We start from the raw sequence: 23,213 nt of genomic DNA, 5'->3' as shown, positions 1-23,213 counted from the left end.
AAAAAGAAAATATTACTCATCAAGTTTTACACTGTGGGATGTACCGGTCGATGAGTGAAGAGGAATCAATTAAATGATGATACAACACCGCCCACAGTATCAAGGTAATTGACCTCCCGTGTCAGAGTTGATTGACTGGAAGGGAACAAAATACGCTTGCCTCAGTCTGATCAGGAATGCTGAGTTTAATGGTTGCAAACTTGTTTAAACAAAAAGTCGACATATCATACCTAAAATATCTGATAAAAAGCGTCATGGGGAATTCGTTTTAAGAGGACAAAACTCAATAAATTTCACAACTTTGAAAATTAACTTCCTGCACCATGCTCTCGAATTCCAGAAAAGACTGGCAAGGTAGATTTCCGTATTTTGCTTTCAATAAAGTAAAATTATTTTTTTTTACATGTCCATGATGATCGCGAAAAGATATAGAGTAACCTCCCTACCAGCTGAAAACAAACGTTCTCCGACATTCAACATACAACGCTGCACTGAAAAAAGTAATGTGTAACATAGAAACTCCGGACGTAGCACCCGGAGCAATGGATGTTACGGCTCCAGTACCCGGAACTTTCGGCCTCTGAACCCGGAGCGCGGACAGTAAGTCTATATAGCCCGTAACTACGGCTTCCACAGCTGAAATTTTTTCACAAAAGGCTGGTTGAATACGTTTCATTTGCTCGGGAAAGAGCAAAGCTCTAGCCTCCTTTTTTCTTTGAGGATCAAAAAACGAAAATGGGCTTTTGACGTATAAGAATTGATCAATTTAAATTTTTCGATGGGATCGGGGTTCATGCGTCATCAAACGCTTTCTTCATCCTCCTGCTGTTCTTGGAGGGGTTGTTGGCCACGTGCTTGCAACTCGTGACGTCAGAGTCATATCCCGTGACGTCAGTCCCGCCCGAGCAGGATTCTCATGCCCAGCCGAATTTCCGCTGGAAATCGAATCGAATCCTCGAAATAGTTTGGCGGCTTCCTCCACGATCTCACCCCTTCCCTCTTTCAAGCCGCGACGAGGGGTAGGGAAACCTAAGTGGGATCCTCAGCCAGAAGCCCCGCAGATGCCTCACCCGCAACCGACGACCCAAGCTCGTCCACTGTTGTCATTATCGAAAATGGGGAAATATTCTGCAATATTCACCTACTTTTGAAAAATTACGTTTACTTAGGATTCTAGAATTGAGGGGCTTGGAGGGCGAGGCGCATTATTGCAGTTTTTAAAAAATGGAGATATTCATAAACTCAACTAAAACTAATTTGAAAGTATATTCCGTAAAAAATCCACAACTAAAAACCAACTTTGAATCATCAAAAATTATTATGGTTTGAACTTTACTTAGGCCATAAGGCTCCATGTAATTTTATAAGTTTAAACACGCATTTCTGGAAGTATCATAAACTGCCTTTATGCGCCGTGTCCTCCTCCAAGCTCCTTAATTCCAGGATTTCCAGGATGACTCACGGAAATATCTGCGGTGGGGTTCAATGTCAAGAAACGATTTTACATTGGAAGAAATTCTCTTGGATCTGAAGTCCGGATTCTAAAAAATTTTGACGAGGAAATACTCTTGATTCAATCAAATTTTTTCATGAATCGAGAGGCAAGACACTTAATTCAAGCGGATTTTCTTCCTTTTTTTTAATCCAGAAAAAACTCGACTGAATCAAGAGTATTTTTTTTGACTTCTCCAATTTTAAAGAGTCTGGACTCTCGTTCCAAGAAACTTTTTTTCCCGGTGTAAACTAGATGCGGAAAATCACGGGATAAAAAAACCGACGTATTATTGATATGATTTGATGGAAGGGCGTATCAACTTTGAGGGGTGGTCGGGAATCAATTCGTTATTTTTGACACGGCCGTCATGGGCGACAGCAAGTTTTTCAGGACAAAAAATAAAAACTAAACAGGCCTTTGGACTTTCGGGAGCGGTTTCAGCTAGTTAGACACTAAGTAGGAGCTGTTTTTTTGGTGGGAGGTTTCGCTCGTTTCAAGGAGCTTGCAACTGTCACCCGGCGCCATGTTTACAGGGGACTAACTGCTCCCGAAAACACGACTTTTTTCGGGTACGTGATCAGGTGCGTTCCCACCGAGTTAAGATGAAACGTGAGCCGACGACGGGTCGCCATACTGCTGCAACCACGGAGTCAGAACCGAGGAATTGCTGCCAAATCCACCAGAATATTCAGGATTCTTACGTATCCATTATCATGGGATATACTGAAAAATACAGAAATTTTATACGAATTTTCCATTGAAAATATATCAATTTCTTAGGGGTTAACTTACACAGAGAAACCTCAAAGGGCACGATGAATAACATTCTACTGCGCGCGAAGAAATAGGTCTTACGTTCAACTAACTTTTCTATTCGTAGTTATGATGTTGGGGAGACAGAAGATTCGGTCCCGAAAATATTGTTTTTTTGTTAAAAGGACCAAAATAATTGTTACACAAACGTGACATTGTACATACGATTAGAATAGTGACGAGAGGATCTGGAATTCACGAAAAGCATAGTAAGAACAACGAATCATTAGTCTTCGTGCTGGCAAAGAAATATAGAGCTGTATGAGAAGTATGAAGTGTAAGTATAAACTCAGATTTATATTTCACGATGCTTCATTAAGGCCTAGCAAATCAAAGAAAGAGCAGAGCAAAACTTTCGGCATGAAAAGCAATAAAATTATGTACATTGATACTTTCAAATTGAACGGCGACGAAGATTTAGACTTCCGACAAGACAGCATGGACGAGAGCATCACATTAGTAAAAATATTCGAACAATCCGCATACTAGATCACTAGATCAGCCTTTAGATAGCTCAGTAATAACTTCTTGTAATGCAAGGGTTTTAGTACTGATATCATAACGGCAGGGTGTACCGGAATAATTGTCTCATTTTGAGGAAAGCCGACAACAGAGGGGCCAGTTAAGCTGTGGTTTTTTGGGCCGACCTGGAGCATGACCTCCCGCTGACCACAGAATCGTACCCCGTTTGTGCGGCGCGGTTCCCATGCTGAACCCGGGGTCAAGATTGTTTGGATAAAATTAATTTTGACAAAATCCTGAGGCTCGAAGAGATGTGCCTTCCTGATGGTTTTGGATATTAATTTCACCCGAATCCCGGATTGCTGCTTAACGTTGGGACAAACCTCACGCACCTCACGCGTCCCAGACTGCAAGGGCTCACTTAGAAGCCACCCGAGCACAGCGTTGGTCTTATTAATGACGGGTTTGAACTCCGTGATTATTTTTTGAGATGCCCAAAAGCTCACGCTTAAACGATAAAAGAGATGTTGCACACACTCCTCGCTGAAAGAAACGCTATTTTCACGGGATATGAAAGCTGGGAGTGAGTTCTTAGTAATCGTTAGGAAATCTAAGGGCGAAGTTCATGTAAAGCTTTTTTTTTTTTACTTTTCTCTACTATAAACAATTAAACGCCAATTTATGGAATGGAAAGAGCGAGATGAAACTCACACGAGACCACAGGTTGCCAAAATTTCTTCATCTTCAAATTCCATGACTTTCCCTAACTCTCCCCTGATATTTCCCCGACTTTCAAATTTTTTGGATTCCTTGACTTTCCCTGACTTCAAAATTTTGGGATTTTCTAACAGTCAAATAAAACTTCCGCTCAGATTTTATCCCTTTACACTACTCTCACTTTTGCTAAACGCTAAACGCATTATACTCCTTGACTTTCCCCTTTTTCTCGATCGCCGAAAATTCCCTGACTTTCCTGATTTTCCAAAACGCCAGCAACCCTGAAACCAGCGACAACCAAACAACAACGTCACAGCGATGGAGCCATTTCAAAGACACGAAACCCAAGCTCAGTGTTTAAGAGTTTCTACTTTAAGTTTTCTTTTCCACTAGGAATGATTATTAAAAATCACTAACACATTGGATGAATATTAAATTATTTTAATAAACACGAAAATTTCAGAGAAAATATGCCAAAGTGTGCTACAAGTATGAAGATTAATTGTTTTTAGTCTTCCTCAGAGGAATGAAAAGTTGAATACCGAAGCGAATCCGCAACTCGGCGCTTCGAAGTTTATGTTTATGACGTCGTTGTATCGATGCTGATATTCCGTCGTGGCGAACGCCTTCGGTGCAATGTTATTAAGCGTCGGAAGACGATGGCATCCGTTCCTTTCCGTGTAACAGGCAAGAGAATCTACGATGCAAAAAACACGGTCTTGGGGGAGGTGGAAGCGAGGGGCCGCTACGGAAACAAAGACTACATTCAGAAAAGAGCGATTGCAAGGATTCAAAACAATGGGAAACAAGTGTTCTTGTTCGAGGGAAAATCAAATAACGATCTGGGAGCCCCAACTGCAGGAGCCCGGGATTGCATCTTGCCGTTCCGCAGGCTCCGTTACACCAGCTTCCTGCAGACGGAGGGAGCGAGAGACCAGAGAGACCTTACAACGCGAATACACGATTGATCGTTTCTTACACTGAAAAAAAAGTAGTTAGCGTTGAGAACTAATTTGGTAAGTTCTCGCCAAGTAGAATCAAAATTAGGCTTCAGAACTAATTTATTGTACTGAAGCACCAATCAATTCGCTTCATACGCTGACTTGACTTTACTAGAGCGCGAACCAGAATTGGAAAACAGCACTAGCTGTAAAATTAGCGCTGTGGTAAGACAAATTCACCTTCGGGTCAAACTAATTCGCCCTCAACACTAACTGCCACATTGTCCGTTACATTTATTTAGTTTCGAAAAAGTGGCGACGGTACAACAGCCTCAATCGCGTCAGCTCGTGAAAATCAATTAAAATGTGAAGTTTCGGGCTCGTTTGACAATGTAAATACTCCCGGTATGATTTATAGTGTCCTCTCTTTCTTAAAACGTTCGAAAGCAACATAAATAAACCTGTTAAGGTTAGAAATCGTCTGTTCGATTCAAAACGTAAACAAGCATGATATTCGTTGGAGTCGTCAATCTTCTGTATTAAATTGCGATTAAAGCGTTCCGCGTTCAGTTTATATTTTACGAAAACCTGTGAACTTACTGCTTACTTCTATAGTTCGTGTTCTCCCGTAATTTCAAAAGAATATCTCAAGTGTTCGGACGGGATATGTTTATTCAGTGTGAACATTCGCTACCGTTTCATGTGTGAGTGTGTGTCTCTCTAAAGGATAATTCTGTCTACTTGCACATACCTATGGGATATTCCTTTCCTCTGTCGTTCATTTGGAACCGGTCAGTTGATTTTTACCTCTCATCTTTTAAGAAATCTTCTTTTCCTGAAAGTATTGTCCAGTTATCATTCGCTAAGCCGTTTTCTCCTCTCTCAGTTTTGAGGTTAGGTTGACCCAACCCTACCGAATGCGAATTAGAGTAGCGGAATTAGTTTCCAGCACTAATAGTGGTTAGTGTGCAGAAACCAAAAATCATGTGTGTCCAAATCACACAATTTGAGTTAGTGTATAGAAACCATTTTTAGTCATCTGACGCTAACTCATTTTTTTCAGTGTAATATTCTACCATAGCTCATGGGAATGAAATTTAACAGTCGGAGGCTGTCTAAAGAGCCTCGTTCTTTCCTAAGTTGATGCGAATTCACCGAGAAAAAGACAGTGGGCAAAAATAATTTAATGATGGGCTTGTTTATACACTGTTAGGGAGTGAAATGCGGAGAAGCTCACGCCGCATTAGTCAGGGTGTCTACTGAACCAGGCTGACCAAAAATCAGTATTTTTACAGTACTTTTTCGGTACATTCCCAAAAAATTCCATACCTCATCGACAAAAATATTCAGTACTTTTTCAGTACCTCCATCTGACGAAATTCGAAAAATTTCAAAAATTTGAGTTTCTCGCTCAAATTACGGAAAATGACGGAAAAATGAAAACAAATTCCAAACCCTTTTGTGGAATTTCAGCACTTTTTTAGTACTTCCGGACCGCCCTTGAAAAATCAGTACTATTTCCGGACTTTCCGAAAATTCCGGACTTGTAGACACACAGTTGGTGTATGATTTCTGCCCGGCAGTCTGAGTGTCATAAATCGTCATGTCCTTCACAAAAGAACATAAGGCGCCGTTCAAGTACTAATAACAAGTTTTTCTCCAATTTTTTTAGCCCCCTCTCCCCTTGTATTGCACCTGTACCGCAACGGATCTTCCAAAATTGTCACATTTAGGTATTAATTTCAAATATTTTTGGAGAATGAAGAAGCACTAGCAGTGTTCCTCAGCTTTTTCCTTTCCCCATAGAAAGTTTTCCCATACCTCATATCCTACTCGTATATTAACCATGATGGTTGCAAGTACCCTATTTTAATGGCCAATCATGCTTTTGCTAGTGCATGAAGCCTCTCAAGTCCATGGAGCGCGTAAATATCATCTTTTGAAAGCATTTCTCAGGAACTCAAAGATAATTCTATCGAAAAATATCAAGTTCTTGAGGAGATTGAACGGAAATTTTCCGAAAAAAGTTCGTTCGAATTTATCCAACTCAGACAGCTTTTTTCCTACAATTAAACCTAAAAAGGTCTCGGCGCCTGATCGAGAATCATCCGATTCATCACGCGAAACAGCTCTTTCCGATCCGGGACTCGCCCGCACGCGACGGCCACGCGAGCCTAGAAACGGGAAACCGGGATGAATGGAAAGCAGGAAGGTGGAGGCGGAGGCGGGGGCAGCATATTTTCCCGACAGACTCAAGCTGCAGCGGGCAGACCCATTGTTTTTCCGCGACCCCCGCGACTTGATCCCCTCGCGGTTACCAACTCACCCCGAAAAACCCCCGAGCCCCCGACTCCCTTCAAGGGATTCACCGTCGACCCGACAACGCCCTCTGACGGGGAGTTAATGACTTATCGCGCGAGGAGAGTTCGATACCCATTGATCACTGGTAATTAACTCAGGCCGGCGGGCAGGGTTGCCGAATTCTTGTAATCCGTCGCCGATGTCGTTGACTGGAACGTGCGATGTGGCAAAGGTGCCGGCGATTATTCTTTCCACTGCCTCGTGCATGCTAGCCGGGAGATGTAACGAGTTTGATCCCTTTCTTCGGGGGATTAGAAAGGCGCCAAGACTCCCGAGCGGGGGGGTTTTTCCCGGCGGGCGTCAGGGAGGTTTGGGTATCGATACAGGGGAGATTAAAAGTTCCGGGAGAAGAACACTGCACAGGGTGCTGTGCTTCGCTGTTGAGATAAAATTAAGAAAAGGAGGATGTCTGACCGGGCTGTATTGGAATAATGAGGCTGATAGCTTTTCGAAAGAATCCAGGGTGAATCGATTTGAGAGGGCGCTTCTTTGTCCCCTGTCGAGTGAGCATAGAATTCAAAAGTTATTAGAATTTTTAAACAGGGTATCTAGGTTTTTTATCATTTTGGGAAATCCTGATTTTTCCTAATTTTTGACTGCTAAATCCTGATTTTTCCTAATTTTTGAGTGCTAAATCTTGATTTCATAATTTTTCCAAATCCTGGTGTTTTGCGGAGAAAAAGCGTGCGAATGTAACTTCACAAAAATAGCTCGATAAAAAATCCGATCGGACGGTCGACTTTTCTCAAATCCTGATTTTACGACCGATTTTCCCTCGAAACCTGATAAAATCGAGATTAAATCCTGTTTAATCTCAAATCCTGATAGAATCGGGAAAATCCTGATGCTAGACACCCTGTTAAAAGAACTCTGATATTATTTGGATCGCGTTCCCCCAGCACAAATGGCACAAACACCAAATCCAAAACGATGAAACGAGCACATCAGAAAATGACATGGGAGAATTATACATAGTATTAGCAGCTAAACTTAATTTCACACCACACGAAAAAGTGATGACACGAAAGACATCGAATTCTTAAAAATGATGAAGCTGCATTCACATTCACTGAGAAAAAATGGTCATTCAGACATTTGAGCATTTTTCAAGAAAAGTAGAAGTAATTTGGAGCTTACGTTAACCGTGCGTTATGTACGTCATTCTCATTCAGTGAGTTTTCCTCATTTTTTACTCGATCATAAGAGATGTCTGCGATGCCATTCATATTCATACGGAAGAAATTCGCTCCACGTAAGAGCGATATTCACTGAAAATTCTCCCAAATTCGCTTCAAAAGGTTCTATTGTCGGAGTGCTGCGTACATAAAACAGTCCCGGTCGCTCTATGTGTAGCACGGCATTTCTACCGGTATTTAACGCAAAAACCTCAGTCTGACAGCCCCGCATTTAAGACCGTTAAGCGGAGACTAGAAGCACGTTCCCGACAATATTAATAAAATATTTATTCGGGCGGAGGCCCGGAGGCGGAGGGTGGCGGAGAGCGGAGAAAAATTTCACGGCGGTAAATTTCCCGCCGGAAAACGATTGATGGCGAGAGCTTTGTACGCGCAGTCGGGCAGTAAGCGCGCAAAAGATTAATTTAGGAGCTTTTCAAACTTGTTGAGGAGGGATTTCGTTACGGGTCCATAAAACTCTGTTGCCGAGCCGGAGGATGAAATTAAAGCCCCGCTAAAATGGCCGCTTTCAATCACTTGAATAATTCCTTTGAACAGCGTCATTACACAATTTGACGCCGTGTACTTCGGGAGGCAGGACCTGATTGGTGAGAAATTAACGGAAAAATTAGGGACCTCACAACGTTCAGTTTTACACACTTTTGACAATGTAACGATCACAGTACAACCATATTATTTTACTTGAAATAATGTGATGTTCCACTCTCAATATAGGTGAAAATATGCTGAAACCCTCTTCACTGATAAAAATATTTGTTCTTGTGTTACTTTTGGTTGAAATGGGAAGAAAATTTTAGACTAACCGAAATTTGGTGTTGATTTTGGTACTGTTTGCGGTGAATTTGAGCGCAGAAAACAATGGAGAGACTGGGAAACCCCAGAGTCAACCGGAATCTTGGGTTATTTTGTGTTTTACTTCCCGCATTAACCAAACTTTTGTGTTAAGGTTTTCTCCCTGTGTCGCTGATAGATAAACTCTTACAAATTCAGGGGTTCGGCGGGCTACTATATAAAATTCTTTGTTTCAATATTTTGCTTAGGCAACTTGTTGCTTTTTAGTTTAAACACGCAAAGTTATTACCACATCATGACGGAGAATCGGTTATATTGGAGTAAGTTCACATTTTGATGTAAGTGAACTGTAAAGTCTGTCCGATTGAGCTATTTTGATTCTAAAAATTCGGTACTTTAGGCCATAATGGTTTTTTACTCTCTCTACTCTTTACCTATTAAGGCTGACCGGTGGAAGTTCACACGAAAGAGTTCTCAAATTGTGATTATCATAGTCGTCCTGACCAACCAACGATGGAACAGTAAAACCTTCAACGCAGACCAATAGAGATTCAGCTTGCTTGAATGGTGGTCATCGAATATCACTCATGGCAACATCACTCGAGTTCGGCAACTATGGAAAAGCACACCTTCTTCGATGAGAAAAGCTCCAATCTGGGGAACTGGACTGCGAGGGTCAGGGGAAGGGAGGGCGAGGGATGCGGCTTAGAAGACTTGGAAAAGTTCCTTCCGGATCAGCTGCAGCGGCCGCAACGCTGACGTATAAATTCATTAAGATCCACACGAATTAAACTAGTGACAGGTTCCAACAACTTAGTTGCAACTGCGGCGAGGATCTGTTGGCCCAGCATCTGATGCTTGTTCCCGACTTCCCGGATCCACCCTCTTGGGTCAACTTCGCCGAATTCTATCGGAGGAGCTTCAGCAATAAGGAAAGGACGATTGGGGATCGAGCTCCGCTGCAGATCTATACTACCGTGCTAAGGAAAAACGCCGTATGAGCCTTCAGGCGTTGCCAAATTCACTTAAACAAATCATTAATATTTCAGAAAATTTGTGAATATTTTTCTTCCATTTTCTCAAGTAGCTTTGCTTGTAACTTGATCTAAAAAGTCTGAAAATTACAAGGAAAAATATCGACAATTTTCCTCAGGAATGAAAATTTCATCGGAGAAAATTTGGAAACTCTTGAATTTCATACGGCGTTTTTCCTTAGCACGGCACTACACTAGGAAAAAAACACATTGGATCTAAAGTCCAGACTCTTAAAAACATCGAAAATAAAAAATACTCTTGATTCAATCAGATTTAAGCTTAAATTAAGAACGAAGCCTCTTAATTTGAGCGGATTTCCTTTTGATTTAAGCTTAAATCTGATTCAATCAAGAGCCCTTTTTCTTGCAATGTTTTCAAGAGTCTGAACTCAAGATCCAATGTGTTTTTTTTCCAGTGTATAAGAATATATGGTTGGTTGGTCAACACAGTTCCTTTCAAGAAATAAGAAACTTGCTTTAAAATAAAGCTCATAAAAATAGATGAGAAAAATCGTCTACAATCACACGTGTAAGTATACATGCGACCTTCAATTCTGGATCAGAATTAAACCCCGTGATTGTCGAGAAGAGACAATTACTTCCCGAGCAATGATTTATGCCCTACTATTCAATTTGAGGGCGCTTTGCTTGAACTTCTGATTCTTTTGTCTTCAGTGTGAGGACCTGGCTCTAACTTTGGGCACTCTAATGATTACCGTAAGTCACTATGTTCGTACACTAGGTTCCACGGGAAGACTAGTTTCTATCCAACTAGGAAAATTACGGTACATCGCATCATCAGGCGATTCTGTTGCTCACTGCTGCCGCTACAGGGCTCCAGCGGTAAATTGGATTGACCTTAACCCTAAAATGGCGGTAATGAGATGAAAAAAAGTTCGATGCCAACATTGAATCTACTTTATGTTATACAGATCAGACTTGTTTTCCCTCTGTTAATGGTTCGTGCAGCCTTAAGTGTAAAAAAACATGCCCTTTTAGAGATCTTTTTTTGGAATTTTTCCTCAAACGCACAGTTTGCTCGTCGGATATTGAGTCCATGCCGACAAATTTAGTTTCTTTTCAAAAATAAATGACGAATTCCTTCGTAAAAATAGAATGTCTCATTTCCAAACGATATATTGAACGTCTAAATATTACGTCAAAAATGAGCTTTCACCGCTAAGAATCCAGGTAAAGAGTAAACTTCAAGTATATTTCGAATAACTTCCAAAAAACTGAACACTTTGTGGGCACTGAAAGCATGTTTTAAAATCAAGCACTCTTCAGAGCCGCACGAAACACGCGGTTTACCATGATTCTTCGAAGCGTTAGAGCTCAAGTCGTGGAATATTTCCTAAATTACAGAGCTCGCAGCTGATCAGTTAAATTTGATTACGCTACATGAGATTAAACCACACTCTAAAAAAAAAATCCCGTGCCATCTTCGCTACGGGGTAGGTAAAATTTAGGACTTTCGAAATTAAAATCCCCGTTTCGGGCGTAAGTTATTATGCTCGGCTCGAGAAGGCAGCTCGCGAACATTTTTCAACCCCCTCCCTCCTCCCTCCGGTGCGTAATGTTGCAAGACGTTGGGTAAATTACGTTTACACGGTACATGCGTCGGGACCCCCTCCTCCCGGCGTATTTGCTTCCAGACGCAGGGGACCTGAAAAGTTCGCGAAGACGTTCCGGCCTCCCACCCCCGCACTCCCTTTTCCCGGCAGGTGGAAACTTCCCGGGGAAGATTATGAGGCTCGAAGTGTAAATGTCATACATACACTCGCGTTTATAATGGGTCGGAAGCGTCCCCGTCTTGCATTGCCAGATTTAGACGAATTTCTGCCATCGAATCGCAGGATTTGGGCGAATTTTCGCGATCGGATCGCCTGATTTGGGCGAATTTTCTCAATCGTATCACCAAATACGAGAATTCTGTCGATCAGCAATGGGCAGAAATGAATATGCGCTGTATTTTGGGCATCCTGTAGTGCGCAAAATCGGCATGGCACGGTGTCTCAATTAGGAAAATCCTGTATTTTCCTGATTTTTGACTGCTGAATTCTGATTTCATAATTTTTCCAAATTCTGATTTCATAATTCTTCCAAATTCTGATCAAATCCTGGTCTTTTGCGGAGAAAAATGTAACTTCACAAAAATAGCTCGATAAAAAAATCCGATCAGACGGCCGACTTTTTTCAAATCCTGATTTTGCGACCAATTGTTCCTCAAATCCTGATAGAATCGGGAAAATCCTGATGCTAGACACCCTGCATAATCTGTTTTTCAAAGAATTTTCGTTAGGAGCATGAGTTACTCATCACGGGCTCAATCAGTCACACAACGTCGCTCCTCTGACGTAAGGGCGTATCTCAATTTCCACGTGAGCTCTGGTCTACGTATAACTCTATTCTTTTCGGGGTTCACAGGGAAATACAGATACGCCCTTTTATCACTGGAGCGACGGTAATACTCTTCCAGAGGAACCGATATGAACGTGGTCTTAAGGAATCCGTCAGCGGTAAAACTTTCTGCTTATATTGATACGACTGCAGTGCGAATGTGTATTACTGTGAACGGGGAAAGCAAATCTGGCTGACCGTTTTGAAAACACGAAAATTAATAAAATAATTGCAACGATGGAATGAAAGTTGATTACTTGACTCGTCGAAGGGATAGATTTGGCAATTGGAAACTATTCACAGAGGAGGCATCTGTACACAACACGGTTTGCGGGATACGGCGCGGGTTGGGGGTGGCGCAACTGCGGGGCGGAGGAGCAGTTAACAAGAGAGTCCCCTCACTTATTAACGCGTAACTTGTTACTCAAATATACTTGTAAGACTTGCGGGCGATGGGGGCGCGAGGAACGGGTGCTAAACGCGACAAACAAAAGGCGCTCTTGTCTCCCGAATTGGAAAGGAGTTAGCTTATAAAACGCAGATTCCGCACTACGAGACGGAGCACTTGTCGACACACTCAATGTTTCTCCCATAAATCCAACGCACTACGGGGTCCCGAGTCATGATGAGGGTTTCATGGCAATGATATCAAATTTCAATATGTCGCTGAGTGAAATAGCACCTGGTCTGAAGCACGTCTCCTTTTACTCTCTCTCTGCCTCGTTCGATTACGTTGTATAACTTTTCATAATGTTGTTTTTCATCTAAGGTTTCCACATGGGTTTCTCATTATTTCTCTTTTTTTAAAATTCTACACATGCAAGTATTTGAATAAATCACGAGAACTCCTGCGGAATTTATCATAGTGATCAAACTTGCGGGGTGGGAAGGAGCAAGAGACTTCGGTCATAGCTATACGAAAAATGAGAATGTAATGTTCTCCCCGACAAAGATCGGTCATCTGTGCCGGGAACGATAATTCTCTGTAACATCTTCTATACAAACGCTTAAATATGTATAAAGTGAATCAAATTATGAAAATGTTTTGTTTCCAATAACGACTTAAGGTGATTCGATGGACGCCATTTTTTGTGTCGCCCGTCGCTCTGACACAAAAAATGGCGTCCATCGAATCACCTTAAATATACGCGGCTCACAATCTGTCAGTTCGCAATTTTAGGGGTGCAGACATGCGCCAATATGAAACGGTTCATCATCATTTCCCAGATGAAGCAACATAACTCCATTCCACAATTGCACAATTTCCACTATTTTAAGAAAATTACGGACATGCAATTATTGTTCGAAATTCTTCTGATTTTTGCGTGTGATCGGAAGAAGAATTAGTGAAACTTTCATTCGGAAACGCCCAACCGTTTTTTAGTATGAATGCACCTGCGGGTCGATTGTTGAATCGTTATCGAATGACCTTGATCGATATAGAGCATTGTGAACATAGGGAGTTATCGATCGAACTTCTTCAATAACGATTTAACAACCGATCTCCTGGCGAGTGGAAATCTTGCAACGCTAGAATAAAAACTCGTTCTATCGTTGGGGAAACAACGAGTTGTATGAATAATCAGCAATTTTCAGATTAGAGAAGGAGATTTGCCTCCTCGAGAGCACTTTTGATTAACCATTTGCAAAAGCTAGAGGAAAAATTCACCGGAAAGTAAAATATTGCACCCGTCCGTCAGAACGGAGGAAAGTGTGGGTGCGGATAGGACGGGATGTTAACTGAGGCATGGTAATATCTCCGAACAACACCGACACTCAGGAACCAAGCATCCCTTGCTATACTTCTGACCCGGTGCCGTGGAGCCCGGGAAAATGCTCCCACTTCGCGCGGGCCGTTAGGCGCGGTAATTTATCGAGAAATGGCCGTAATTTATATTTATTTACTTCGCCCCCTCCACCCCACCCGACCTTAATAAATACGAATGAAGTTTCCTCTGCTTGTCTGCATTTTATTGTTACACGCTCTTCGACAGCGCTGACAAATCTGACTCATTTTCCGAACCTGCCTCCAGATTCACGCTTCGTCTCGAATTATCATCCTTGGTTAGTCAATGGACTTGCACTGAAAACAAAAAACTCCGGCCGTGGGAGCCGTACTTACGGGCGCTATAGGCATACCGTCCGCGTTCCGGGCTCAGAGGTCGAAAATTTCGGGCGTAGCACCCGGATCAATCGACGCTACGGCTCCAGCACCCGGAACTGTCGGCCTCTGAGCCCGGAACAAACGGTATATCTATATAGAACGTACCTTTTCTTTCAGTGTGCAGGTAAAAGACGGGGAGCAAACAAAAAATAAGAGAAACAAATTGCTTCGAGAGATAAATCCGTGCCATCGCTCAATACGCCTATACTGATTGCGCTGGAAAATCTGCAAATTGGCGGTTGATGTCGATAACTTCTCTCGTCCAAAAGGTCCTGCGTTTGTTTACATTTGAACCAAGGATTCGATATTATATCGAATAAAGTAGCCGCTTTATCAGTCTCTTGGTTAGAACCGCAATGACACACTGCAGGCACATAGATCGTATTCGATACATCAAACGGGTGACATTGCATCGATATCGATTACTTCAAAACATAAACATAGCCTCAAAAGTAAATTCAGAAATCTGAGAGAACGGGTCTTTTCTAACAGATTTTTCATTCCTTTGAGTACCAATTGCCGATGCAAAGTGAAATTGTCAGGAAATTTCTCATTTTCAGCTTTTCCAACTTAAATCCTTACAGTTCGGTTTGAGGTTATGTTCTATTGTTTTGAACCAAACAATACATCGGACCGTTATCGAATACGGTCTATTGTGGTCTCGGGCAAGGATTTTGCTGCGGAAAAAGTTATTAATTGACTAAAACGGCAACCCTGAATTCGCACGGCGCCCGCACATTTAAAACTCTCCGCCCGATCCATCTTCATACTCGAGCGGACGAGATACGGGAAAATAACTTTGGAGAAGTTGGCTGTACCGGCGGAAGAGGGGAGGGGGAGGCCGAGGAATCAGTGTTTTTTGAAATATGTCATCCAATTTATTTCGTGTTTATGAAACCGCGACCTGAGCCCTCTCGTCAGCGGCGGGATCACCTCCCCGCAGCCGCGAGACACCCGGGAGCAGCATCAATCATACGCATCAAATGCCCGGAAAATTCGCGTCCGAGTTGCCAGAAAGTGGTGAAAATCAGAATTTATACCATCGAACACGACAGGAAAAAAACGAATTTTTACGTGATTTGACAACTGAAGAGTTACCCACCTGGACGATCCGCGGTTCAACCACCGAAGGGGGATTGCAGTCCTCAGGCGAGGAAAAGGAAAAACTCGCAGTTTCCCGGATGAAGAAAGAACGTAACTAATTTTAAACGTTGGGAAATTTCCAATCGCAAATTGTATTTTTGCTCGGAAACTGTTGGAAATTTCTGACTATGAATTTCAGGCTCTCCTTCTGATTGCACGCAAAAATCAGCAACATTTTGGAAAGACAGTGAAAAGTCATATTCTTATAATTAAAAAATGTACCGTTTTAACAATTCTGCGACTCTTGAATGGAGTTATACGTTCTTTTATCCGGGCAACGATGAACTAGAATTTTTCAAAGCCTGCAAGCTATCTTGCCTGGGACCACGCCGAAAAAACGGATCTTTAGTACGGATGGTGAATCTGCAGAGATGGGTATCTCTGTTTGCAGTCTTACCGACTTTCTGCCATACTTTATTCTCTGCATGGAAAGCTACTGAACGTCCTTTTTTGAGAATTTCAGTGATTTTTCGTCTCTTCATGAAGAGTATTCTGTGACAATTTTAAGTCATAATGTTGGTTTCGTCTTCTTCTAAGATATAAAATGAGCCACGTTTAGCAGAAAGGAACCAAGTCACAACAGCTATTGTCAAATTTAACTGAGAAATTTAAAGTTTTACAAGGGAACGTTTAGCGCGGATTCTTTTGAAAATTTTAAGAAATTTGCTTCGTAATATACGGAAAATTCGATTAAATTAGCACAAAAATCTGCACAGCCGTTTTCACGTAAAAAGATTGCCCAATTAAATTTAGCTTGGTTCTTTGTGCTAAACACGGTCCAAATAGGAACAGAAATTTCGAAACACCGCGACCGAGATACGCATTTTTGCAGTTTCACCCTCGATGTCTCGAGGACAGAAATAAGTTGAGTTGAAGTAAAGAAATACGTAAAGTCGTACTAAATTCGCCGTTGCGAGAATTTCTGCATGGTGGCAGATGATAAGTAAGTCTAGATCTACGTGTTCCTCGGCGCAAAGCTGTTGTGAGACAAATACAGAGTGCGTGCGAAATATTCAAAGCTCAATTCACCCGGGTTCTGCTTGTCACCCTCTTCCACTCGTCCTGAAATAGTAACGGTAATCACCGTAAATCCCCTGAAATTAGAAAACAAGAAGCCCTTTAGCGAGAGCGGCGCAGGAAATTCAATTTCCGAAAGATGCGGTTCTTGCGCTGTCCGCCGCGTTGCCGAAATTCCGTCGCGGCGAGCAACGAGATTATTATCTGCTAGACGGTCTCATCGGAAGAGAAGAGACTACCTTGAAGGACTTTTCGTCATGCAGAAGTCGCAGTGATGTACTTTTCGATACCTTCGGAAAAAACATAATGCTGTTATGATGGAGAATATAAAATCGTTGCTTTCACACAGCTTATGAGCTTTCCAAGTCACACCTACTTTCCTGGTCTTAATCGAATCAGTGAGATCGAAAACACACCAACTAAGTAACTAAAAAATGCTCAATTTTCATTAAAGACAGTCAATTTTTATAAAGGCCATTGAAGTTAGCGCATCTGTTCCAACTTGAAACTTTAAAATGTCCTTGAGTGCTTGTATTTCGGCACCACAAGTTTTCTTCTTAGACTAATTTCTTCATCTACTGTGCAGTTTTGTGTGTGTCTTGATTATTGCCATTTTTCTGAGTTGGTGTGTTGTCGTTCTCACTGATTCAATTGGACTTAATTTTGCAAGAAGGGACTGCCTGGCTCAACTGTAAAATCACTTGTCTGCCTAGGAAAACTAATCGCACATACGTTGTTTCTTAAATGGACAAGAATCAGTGGTTCCTCGAAAAATGAGGTCTTATCACAGTTATAGGTATTTTAATGGTATAAATAACGTCAATCTGGCATCGATACAACGGGAACGAAAAATGTCGGTACCGCAACAGTGGAGTGGCATTATAACTACAGCTAAAAACATAAAGGAGACCTTTGTCTTGAGACTGATGTTAACATTGGACGTACTTCTATCAAACGAAGCTATAAGCATTATGACGAGAGCCCTGTCATGCATATATTCTTATAGGTCGCAGGGCTCATGTCTTAATGCACATAGTTCCGTTTGATAGAAATACGTCCAATTAACCATGCGAAGGCTTAAAACGTGGCTTCAGCCTATGTATTTTAAGGTGGAGAGGAGACGCACGGTTAAATGCACTTAACCCCGTAATGTATTGCAACTTTCGCTACTTTACAGTGCAATCATTTTCTACAGTGCGGAAAAAGAGAACTGGAGCGCTTAAAATTATCGATTTACAGCGCCGAAGTGACAGCGCGGCTCTCGTCGCCGACAGCGCGGGGTGGAGGAGTTATTTTTAACTTTTCAGCACACATAATTTTATTAAAACAATCCCGCACCTCCGAAAAAGCTTGTTTGTGAGCTCGATTCTGAGGGTGCGCGGCCCGAGCGGAGGGGGCGAGATCCATCAACCCCTGGTTACAACGTAATTTACATCCCCGTGTTCGGGGGGCTCTTTTATCAGTGTCTCGCAGATTCCGAGGTGGGACCAGGGGTGGCGCGGCGGCCCCGGTCCCTTTTCCGCTCAAAGCCGGCAGCTGGGCTCCGACATCCCTCGGGTTGCAACATTTTCTCGAGAATCAGTCAACAGATTTCTCCCTAAATCAGATGCTCATGATTTACTTTCCAATGTTGGTCCAACCCTGATTGACACTAAAACTGTTTCCGATTATACTCCGGATTTAATTCTACAAGTGCACGGCAAATTAGGATCCGGCCTAAAATGCAATACATTTTATAATAAGGAACTACAATGGAGATGTTGCATGTGTGAGGAATATGCGATTTGACTGTTGATTCTAACGTAAAAGTTCGCGAGAAACACGATGGTGCCACTGGTTTTCCCTGAAATCAACTCCCAAACTCAAAAAAAGCTCTCAAGTCGAGGCCAAAATGGAGGGGATATCCCGCCCTACCCTAACAGTCCACCTCTACATCAAAACAAACTCTCCATGCAAACATAGGGAGCAAAGACATTAGCAGGGTTGCCGTGTTTTCAGTTTTGGAGTCCCCAAATAAAGTGGCAGCCCTGTCAATGTATTTGCTCCGTATTTTTGCATGGAGAGTTTGTCTTAATGTAGAGGTGGACTCTCAGGGTAGGGTGGGATATCCCCTCCATTTTGGCATCAACTTGAGAGATTTTTTTGAGCTTGGGAGTTGATTTCAGAGAAAACCAGTGGCACCATCGTGTTTCTCGCGAACTTTTACATATGAATCAACAGTCAAATCGCAAATTCCTCACACATGCAACTTCTCCACCGGGGGTCTTAGAGGAAATGAGGGAAGACTAACTCCCTGAAGAGCTCCGAGAGGATAGGGGACTTTGGCGGCTAGGAGTCGCAGAGCGCCAAAGAGCGCTGTAAAAGCGGCCTCTATCTTTGTAGCTACAATTTATCGGCATAGGAAACCTACCGGCACATATGTTGTTTCTAAAACGAGTCTGAAAGTAGTTCCTTACTGCAAAATGTAGTCCACATGAGAGAGATCAGTTTTTGACCCTTGTCAGTTACTTTTCTGAATTTGTCTCAGATGAACTCATGGATATTGCATTTTGGTACCATTAGTGGCATTTATTTCTTACAATATCATTAAATCATCCACTGCTGAGGACGAATAATTGAGGAAAACCTAACTATAGGTTAAAGGTCTGTTGAAATAATGATTGGCAGAAATATTGTTTAGACATCGTTATGTCGATGCAAAAAGTTCGTTTCAGTGTCACCTTCGAAATTTTCTGAGATTTTTCTAGCAACTCAAAGGAAAAATCGCATAATGAAACCATTCAATCTGATATCATCGCATTCTAGATTCTGAACATAATCAATTTCACATTTCAGTTTGTTTACCACACGCGAGAGGACGATACAAAATCACGCTTGAAGCTTCTGCGGTACATGCTGCCGACAGTGCACTGCGTGATGCTTCACCAAAGGATGATGGTGGAAGGTAGAAACAGGAGAAAGGCACGGGAGGGGTTGCGTTCCCTCGGGACGAGTTGGAGACGTCTCAAAAGTTGGAAGCCGAGGACCACTCGACTGAGAGTTGGAGGTGAGTAGAGTCTCATCATCAAAGGGACGTCATGATCGAGGAGTAAAGGGATTCTCCGAGCCACCACTCGTGTCGGCACTGTCCCTGTTGTCAAGTGAGGGTCCGGCATCTTCATCGGAATATCTTGTACATTCCGGTAACGTGCGAACATTTACACCTGCAGAAACGAATTTTTTCACCGGGGATAATGAGGAGGTCTGAGAGGAGTCTCGCTGGTGGTTTCAGAGGAGTTGGTGAGTAAATTACTCACGTATTCCAGCGGGCTGATTATTGAAAGTTATAAATAAAGCTATAGACAAACAAGAAAAAAGGGATACGGAGGGATCCTTTTCTGCTGTGCTAAGGGAAAACGCCGTATGAACCATCGGGCGTTGCCATATTTCCTTTGATAAGATGCGAATTCCTAGAGTCCAGACTTTTAAAAACATCGACAAGAAAAAGTACTCTTGATTCAATCAGAATCTGGCTTAAATGAAGAACCAAGCCTCTTAATTTAAGCGGATTTCGTTTTGATTCGAGCAAAAATCCGATTGAATCAAGAGTATTTTTTCCTGTCAATGTTTTCAAGAGTCTGGACTCTAGATCCAATGTGTTTTTTTTCCAGTGTATCAAACTTGATTTAATAAATTCTTGATTCGAGAGAAATGAATATATCTCTATAAAAAAAAGTATGACGAGAGAATAAAATTCAAAACCCGGTGAAAGAGGGATCAACGTCTTACCAACGATTCAAACAGAGCCTTACTGCATATTACGGGCGAGGGATCGCACGGTTGGTCTCCAACATGTTTCTCTTCTTGAAATTGGTTTGCATACTTGTTATTCATCAGCCGAAACCTTCCGTCGCTTTTCAGGCGAGCAGTGCCTTTTCGAGGCAGTCGAGTGAAATTCTACGCGCCCGATGACCACTCTCTGACCCCTTTTCCCTCCCAGACGCGAAAGCCTCGTTATCGCGGGGTCTTTGAGGCTCAGCAATGCAATTTTTTTAAGGATAGTCCCTTGGGAGTTAAGGGACACCGAGGCGAAAAGTTTTCGAGCTATCCCCTCCCGCAAAAAAATAAAAATAAAATAAAATGCGGAGACCGCTCTTGCAATGCTCGCAAGGAGAAACGCCGTATGATCCTTTACAACGTTGCCAATTTCATTTAAAAAAGAAATTACTGGGAAAATCTTGAATGAATTTCTTCAAATTTTTCAAACACTGTTCTTCGAAATTTGATTCAGAATATCTGCTGAAAATTTCATGGAAAAGAGAGAATGCCTTTCCTAAAATAATTCATGTTTTGACACGAGAAAATTTGGCAACTCTCGAATGTTCATACGATGTTTTCCGTAAGACGGCAGAGTGCACGTGCGTTCCAATCGATGAACGATTTCAGCTGCGGCCATATTCACGCGATAGTGCCTTTTGGACGTTTTTAGGCGCTGCAATCTTTACTATACTCGGCAGATCATCAGGGCGTCTACTAAAGCAGGATGGCTAAAAATCAGTACTTTTACAGTGCTTTTTCAGTACATTCCCGAGAAATTTCAGTACCTCCTCAACGGAAAAATTCAGTACTTTTTCAGTACCTCCATTTGACGAAATTCGAAAAATTTCACAAATTTGAATTTCTCTCTCGAATTGCAACTAAAATGAAAAATTTCGGACCTTCTAACGGAATTTCCGCACTTTTTCAGTACTTCCGAACCGCCCTTAAAAAATCAGCACTATTTCCGAACTTTCCGGAAATTGCGGACTTGTAGACACCCTGATCATTAGATGATACAGAATTAAAATTTACCTACCGGTGCAGAAGGTGAAAGATGCTAAACTAAGTCTGGATTCATTGTATTCTAAGTGGAAAGTTTTGAGGACGACGAGAAAATTAGAAAGCAGATAAGCGAGAAGGAGAAGGTAAACGGGTCATTGATCTCTGGTTATAGCAGTTGTTAAGCTGATCACAATGATATCAGCAAATTTCAACTATACGATAGCCTTATTAATTATTTTCACCGAGGATTGAGCTTGGAGCCCCGTGCACAGTATCACTTTTCCGTGGCGGGAGGCGGGCACCGAGCATTCTGCCTACCAATTACTTCGCCATGAAAACGATTATTTTCAGATCCGCGCTGGATAGGGCTGCTTCTGCGCACAACGGGGAGCATTTGTTTCCCGATGGAGACACAGCTGAGGTTATGCAGAATCACATGGACTTAAACTGCAAAACATAAGAAAATCCGAGTAAGCTTCTGAAGTAAAAATCAGCAAGAAATGCTAGATCTTAAAGCTGTAGGGCTCAGCATAACTGCCTGTAGTTGGTTTTTTTTACCTTGAGTGTTACGGCTCAGCGCTAAGTTGTTTTTAACGTGTATGTCTTTAAACAGTTATTCTCAATATATCCTTAATTTTCAATTTTCCCCTTTCGATTACAATCAATTGCGGGTGGAAAAAAAGATTGAGTGTTTTTGTTTACACATCCGCATCGCATATTTTAACTAAAATAAATTTACTCAGTGATTACTAATATAAAGACCTCTTAGTCAGATTTTTCTTGGTAAAGTTTTTCTTAACATTCACGGGTTTTTCAATACTTCCGGATCGCCCTTAAAAAATCAGTACTATTTCCGGACTTTCCGGAAATTCCGGACTTTTCGACACCCTGTAAAAGTAAGAGAAGACTCGAGCAAAACTATGAAGCTATCGTAAACTTAGAGCTTTCAGGGTATCTCTCTCGTAGCTTTTTGCTCAGTGTGCGATGGTGCGTCCAATTAAAAGCATTTTGTCAGATCATTTTCTCGGCACATCTTCAGGCTTGCCAGCTTGCGCGTCGCCGGACGGCGACCTGTAACAATGGTCATTAAGGCGGCCGTAAACAAACCGACGCGATGCCGATGCGGACCAGGTTAATATCTTTTTAATTGCTCCGGAGGAGTCGCCGCCGGTAATTGCGGAATATCTGTGTCTCCGTCTCCGGATAATGGTCCTGTCACCGGAAGACCGGGCACTGCGCGCCGCTCAAGTTTCAGACATGCGTCCGCGGTGCTGCCCAACTCCAAGAGAAAATACTCAATTTCACTTAATTCTACTGTGCTCTTGCTAAGGAAGAACGTCGTATGAGCCTTTAGACGTTGCCACACTTCCTTCGATAAAAAACGAATTTACTGGAAAAATTTCGAATTTTCTTCAGCAATTTTTCCAGATAAGTTTGTTCAAAATTTCTTCTACAATACCTGAAAAATGCGAGGAAAAATATGAACAACTTTCCTCAGAAATAAATGATTTATCCGGGAAATTTGGCAACTCTCAAAAGTTCATACGGCGTTTTTCCTTAGCACGGCAGATTAGTAGTTCAGCAAGGGAACTAATCTGGCAACGCTAAAATTTGTTGCAGTTTTCTTGGTGCACTTGTTCTTGTTCGGAGGCTTATGACCGACTTTAAATGGATGCTACTTCTAGTTCACGACTGCATTCAGGTGTGAGCACTGTTACCTCTTCATTAGAGGTGGTATGCAACCGCCCAAGCAGATCCAGTTCAAGAACACGAATGACAAAATCATAAAATGCCCTTCGTAAAGGGAAGTGTACTCAGGTAAATAGATTCATATATGTATGTCTAATTTAATTAAAGAAGGAGGGTTGGAAGAGAAAT

At 42.1% G+C, this 23,213-nt stretch overlaps 1 long non-coding RNA gene across 2 annotated transcripts in view; it reads right to left on the bottom strand.

Annotated features, from left to right (window-relative positions):
- The window catches only part of LOC140224256 (uncharacterized), a 147,185-nt gene that overhangs the window by 77,196 nt on the left and 46,776 nt on the right, over window positions 1-23,213 (bottom strand). The gene's annotated exons all lie outside the window — the stretch shown is intronic.

This window comes from Bemisia tabaci, chromosome 3 (assembly GCF_918797505.1).
Source record: "Bemisia tabaci chromosome 3, PGI_BMITA_v3".
Classification (NCBI taxonomy): domain Eukaryota; kingdom Metazoa; phylum Arthropoda; class Insecta; order Hemiptera; family Aleyrodidae; genus Bemisia; species Bemisia tabaci.
Note: the sequence above shows the minus strand (reverse complement) of the source record. Positions and strands in the feature narration are given on the sequence as shown.